The following is a 6,000-nucleotide window of genomic DNA, read 5'->3' on the forward strand; positions in this document are numbered from 1 at the left end:
TCTGGATCCTTCTTTCTGGCCATTGGGCCCCACAGATTTAGTCACATGTGTAATGCAAGAAGGATCCAGTCCACAGACAGTAAACTATTCCTTATAGCATAAAAAAAAGAGAGCCAAATCTATGCAGATTTACAGCAAGAAATCATAATTATTCTAGTGCCATTTTAAATTTCACTGCCTTATTATATGAAGCAAAAAGTGGTGTTCGTTTTTTGAAGGCACTTTTTTCCTTCATTTTAACAACCCTTTGGAAAATTCTTCTAATGCCACACAGCTCCCATGATGTGGCTACAACAGTTTTAAATATTACAAGTAATAGCTACAGCATATATATGACTTCGTTTGGTGGGATTTACTAGACAAGAGAGAACAAAATCCTTGTTCTCAGCCATTCCATTAACTACAGAAATTACTAGCCTATGTATCCATAACCAAATAAAAAGAGGTAATGACATTATTCAGGAAGGAATTACAAATCTCTACTGGATTGTAGCATCCCCCACATTTTTAGGGTGGAAAACATGGAAGAATCCAGGCTAAGAAAAAAGCAGGGTTAAGGGATGTGGGCTCTCAAAAGAGAAAACTGAAGGTTAGGAGTACCCACAGGTTCTCATTACAGCACAGCCATAAACCCCTACAACCTCAGTGTCCATTGCGACAGGGAGCCAGAAGGGATGCACTACCTAAAGCTGAAAGCAACGGAGGGTTTTTGTGGTATTTTAGCTTTTTTTCCCCCTTACTATGACTTTGATATTCCCCTGCTAAGTCATGGTAAGAAAAGAATATATTAACAAGTTTGCTAATTCCAAACTCTGTGTTCCAAGTCACCTTCCCATCAAAATTCCACCAAAAAAAACAGTTTTGCTTTGGGGCAATTACATCACAAAAAGTAAAGTTTGCATCCTTCTTGCTCAGTTGAATTTCACTGAGAGGAACTTTTGAATTCCATGACTTGAAGCTTTGAAGCCAACAAAATGTCCCAGATCCCAGAGTTTTCCTGGAGATACTACTGGAAAGCTGAGCTTTGAAGAATGCAGAGTTCAATTCTGGTGGGTGCCCCTCTGCATCTATGACAGGAGCCACCTGTAAATACAGCTATAACCTGCCTAAATCAACAGCTGTAACAATTTAGGGAAGTCCCATGGTAGTCCTTGCCCTCAACCACCAGGACTGCCAGTCTAGCCACACCCTCCCCTTTGCTTTAACAGTGCCACAGCCCAGACCTAAAAATATTTCTGGGATTATTCTGGAATAACCCAAATCCTGGTTTTTAAGCTGCAGATATAAGACATAGGGGAAAAATAGTTTATGCAGAAATTAAACCCCTAAATCAAGTACAATTTTGATATCAACGCCTTATCACAGTCAAGAAGGACCCTGCAAGTGCTTATTGCTAAGCTCCAAAGTTTGATAACACAGGGCAAGGGTGGGACTGCTTGTGATAAGAGTCAAAGCGCTTCTACATTTTGGGTTGTTATACAGTCTCTCCCCCAGAAGAACCATGTTAGAAGTACCTGGAAATCTCTGTCAAGACTGGGGCTCTCACAGGTTTATCAAATTTTCCTGCTAAATTTACAGTTTAAAGCTGAGGTAAATCTGTGGTCTAGAAATCCAGTGAATATCATCCCCCTGGGGGGCAGCTCTGGTTGTACAGACACTCTGAGCCCTTTGCATTCTGGCACCACAAAGCCCTTGAGGCTCAGCAGACAGTGGTGGCCAGAGGGTCCATCTGGATCATTGCTGGTCCAGCCCCAGAGTGGCTTTTTCCCAAAGCAGCTGTGATCCCTGCCTGGAAAAACTTCAGAGGTAATGGAGGGATAATATTTTGCTTTTCAAAATGAAGTCACTGCTATTATTGAGCTGCCCAAAATTATTTCTCTTTTTATTTGACTTGGGGCAGGTGATTCCCTACTGAGCAGCACTGTCCCGCCACTGTCACTGCAATTCTTCAGCTGCCATTCCAGAGACACATCCTGAACCCCTCCAGACCTGCACATCCCCACAATATAGCAAGATGCACATAGAGCATCAAATAGACCACAGGGAAGCCCATTCTTCCCATCTGTACCAAACTTCTTGCCTCTCACACCCAAATTGTCATTTTTTGTTGTCTTCACAACAGTAGGTCAAACTGTCCTAATGCTTACAGCAAAAACACACAAATCTATAGAAAGTGCCATCACTTGACAGGTTTGGGTTCCCTTCACACCTCTGCAGTGCAAGATTTCACTGTGAAACTCTGCCATCCTTTGTCTCTGAGCACAACAGGGATGGAAAGGAGTCTTAACATTCCCAATGAGAAAATTCATGCCTGGAGGGTCACGTGGCAGGGGCAGAGCTTGGTCCTACCCTGTGAACTCCCTAGGGAGCTAAAAGAGGTCTTGAGAGGAGAGATAGGATTGCCTTCCCTGGCAACATGAAACAAAGTCCTCTTGCTCCTCACTACCTGTTGGAGTACTCAGCCCCTTAAAAAGCAGGCACAACTGCACCATCCTTCACATTCAGCCCCTCTGGAATACAAGTGCTTAGTGGAACTCCACCATCAAAGATGAGGGGCCTTTTTTGAGCTTACACAAGATGCCCAGGCCTAACCACATCTTGCAGGAGGCCTTGTTGCCTGTACCAGGGTAGGTGGTACCTGTGTCTCTTGCTTGGAGGGAAGGAAGGAGGACCAAAGCTCCCCTGGCCCTCAGGGGACACAATCAGCTCAGGAACTGGGTTGGTGAGCAGCACACCCAGAGCAAAGTCAGCAGCAGGAGCACTCCAGGAGATGTTCACCAGCTCACACTTGGCTTTTCCCTCCTTCGAGGAGCAGCAGGCAGGAGATGTGCTGTGCACCCCAGCCCTGCTCACAGCTCCTCTCTCCCTCCAGGCCAACCCAGAGAGAGTGGTTTGGCTCTGCATATTTTCCCAAACCTCCTGACAGCATCAAGAGAGCCCAGTGTGGGTTTCCCCCACCCCAGCAGACGTTTCTGAATGATGCTATGGCTGTGCCATTTCCACAGCTCATCTCACACATCTCCCAGGTGCTGGAGCTCACAGCTGTGGCCCTCTGACATGAAGGTGAGGGAGCTGAGATTTGTGAGCAAGCCACCCAGCTGGCAGCTCTGGCTGGGGGATTGCTGCTGAGGGCAGAAGGGAGAAGCCCACACACCATGAGCAGGTTTGATCATCCCCATAATTACCTCCTGGGCACAGACAAGCTGCTTCTATGTTAGACAGGCAAGAGGTAACTTTTTAGGAAAGTTTTACACATGCTGCTTCAGGCAATATCTTTTGGCCTGAAACAGCACAATCCATAGGACTTCAAAGCCACCAGCATGCTCAAAGAGGAGGTAAAAACTACCACAAAAGAGAGCAGGGGAATTCGAGCATCTCTTCAAACACAGGGCTGTGTGCAGTACAGTGTCAGTCAGCTAAAAGTTACAAAAATAAATAATGCTGCTTAGACACAGGACTAGAATGTAAGGACTGAGAAGGGGGCACTTCCTAACCCAAATTCCAGCCTCAGTCTGCCTAGGACTCATTCATATCCAGTGGAAGAGCCAGAGCCCTGCAAGGGGCTATTCCCATCATGGATTTTTAGCCCATACCCAGGGCACAAAGCCTCTCACTCTAAGTGCCCCAAACCCCCCATGAATGGCAAGGACTGCGCTCTGCTTCTACCTGAGAGCAGCACAATTCTTCAGAGTGCTAAGGAAAGCAGTCAGTGAATAAACACTGGATGGTGTTGAAGGTGCAGGAATCAAAAAGCAGGTCATGAAAACCAAGCAAGGAATAGATGGTACCAGTTTTCAGCTTTCCTAAGGGTATTGGGAAAGAAAAGCCCCCAGGCTACAGGGAATGGACTAAGCACCCTAGAGTCGGATTTAGTCACGTGTTTCCATGAGCAGCACTTCCTCACCTTGGATTAAAGTAATTAAAAGTTTGGCTTATAATTATAGCCCTTTGCCATTCAGTTTGGTGTGGTATGTGTATATCCAGTAATATACAGATATTGTAAGTGAAGTATTTTATTTCTCTGAGTTAAGGCAACTAAATACGTGCAAAGCACATTTATACACTAAAAAAGATCAAAACTAAAAACACATCCAAAAAGACCTACTGGAAAAATATATTTTGCCCACAACAAGAAAGAATTAATCATGGTCACAGTGACTTTACCTTACTAAAAGCAAAATAAACAACATAGTGGCCCATATTCCAAAGAAAACAGAATACCTGCACTTTTCCACTACAAAACTAAGCCTAGCTATTAGTACACAGTGCCCCCCAAAGAACAGAGACTTCACAGCACCTTCCCTCACTTGCAGAAAAGTAAAAAAAAAAAAAAGAGCTCTTCTGCAATGCTCCCAAAAGTGGGGATTTTACACACTTTTTCTGCAGGTGGACACAGGCTAAGGGATTCCTGCTCTCAGGAATGCCTGTTTTAAAGAACATGCCCACTTCTTACACACAGTACAAACTGTGGACAGCAGATGTGTATCATTTTCCAAACACCTCAATTTTCCACTGCCAGTCATGGAAAAGTGACACACAGTGCAAGCAGCAGTGCTCAACAATTTACACACTGTCTCTATGTGCCTTATTTTGATAAAAATCAGTGCCTTTGCCCCAAACAATTGCACAGTACACACTCCTTCTTGCAAATTTGGCTTTAATTAGAGTATTGTTTTCCAGGCAGAAGAGATGGTGCCATCATCTGCTTTTGCAACCAGCTTACAAATTACACAGCTGCTGGTACAGGCATTTGGAGGGTGAGGCATGTTCCCTTGGCCTTGATTGTCCCCTCCCTTAGAGCAGCCTACACCAAGTACCAGCCTAATCAAATCAATATTCTCTGACATCTCCTATTGCTGCAGCAATGTGAGAACCAGCCCCCTTTGTGCTCTGATGCTAATGAACCATTCAGCTTCAGCAGCTTGGCTCAGGCAGGGAGCAGAGGTTGGGGCAGGGTCATTAACTTGGACTCAAATGAAAAGCACAGCTTCCATGGGCAAGGCCCATTTAAGTCCCACACATGCCCATGTTTGCAAACAACACTTGTGATCTTCATTTAGGTCTCCTGTGCAGCTCTGCCTGCTGTAAGAGAATTCAACACCTGCAGCTGCTTCTCAGTGGCCACATCCCTAAGGGTGGCAAGCCATGGAGAGAGAAAGGCACCTCAAGCAACCAAATTTATTCAACAAAAATGAAGCAGAGGTAGCTGCTGGCAGAAATACCTGATTCTGCCAGTATTTGCCTCAAACAGTGGATTTATTACTGTCCACACTTTACCAACTGCCTAAAGGGAGCAGTGTGAATACAGTCACCATTTTACAGCCAGCTCACACTTTATTTTATTGTCATATATTTCCTTGCATCTCTCCCAGATTCAAGAAACTTTAACCAGCCAAAGTCACACTACATACCTATAGAGAACTTAAATTCTTTCTGTACAGTGCTGCATTTCCATGCCCTACAGGTAAAATACAGAACAGGAAGCCAAGGGTAATGCTGCTCCCTTTTTAAAGGCTGAAAACAAGGGACTGAAAAGCTGGATCCATGCAGATCCAGCTTAGATCCACACTGTTCAGACATTCAGCTCACCCTGGGTATCAGTAAGATCCATCCCAGCAGAGACAGCACTGGGGAGAACAAGACAGTGAAGAGGGGAAGAGCTGAAAGCACCCAGTCTCTGCTCCCACACACAGAGGGCAGAGCTGTGTTTGCCCAGCTCAGAGCAAACTGCAGCTCTGTGCCACTCTGAGCACTCACGTCTGAGCGCTGGGCAAGTGCTACCTGCCCCGGGAAAGAACATTTCCAGAAGAGGCTCTGCAGTGCCCTGCATCTCACCCTCTCCGCTTGAGGGATGCAAGGGCAGAGCCACACCTGGAAGCCAGCTAGAGCAGCCTGTGCCAAAGTCACACAGGGAATTTTGGGGGAAAGCTACACATCAGAGCACACCCCTCCCTCAATCTGCCAGCCTTGCAGTCCCCTCTGCACAGGGCAAGCCTTTGT

Source organism: Molothrus aeneus, chromosome 5 (assembly GCF_037042795.1).
Source record: "Molothrus aeneus isolate 106 chromosome 5, BPBGC_Maene_1.0, whole genome shotgun sequence".
Lineage (NCBI taxonomy): Eukaryota > Metazoa > Chordata > Aves > Passeriformes > Icteridae > Molothrus > Molothrus aeneus.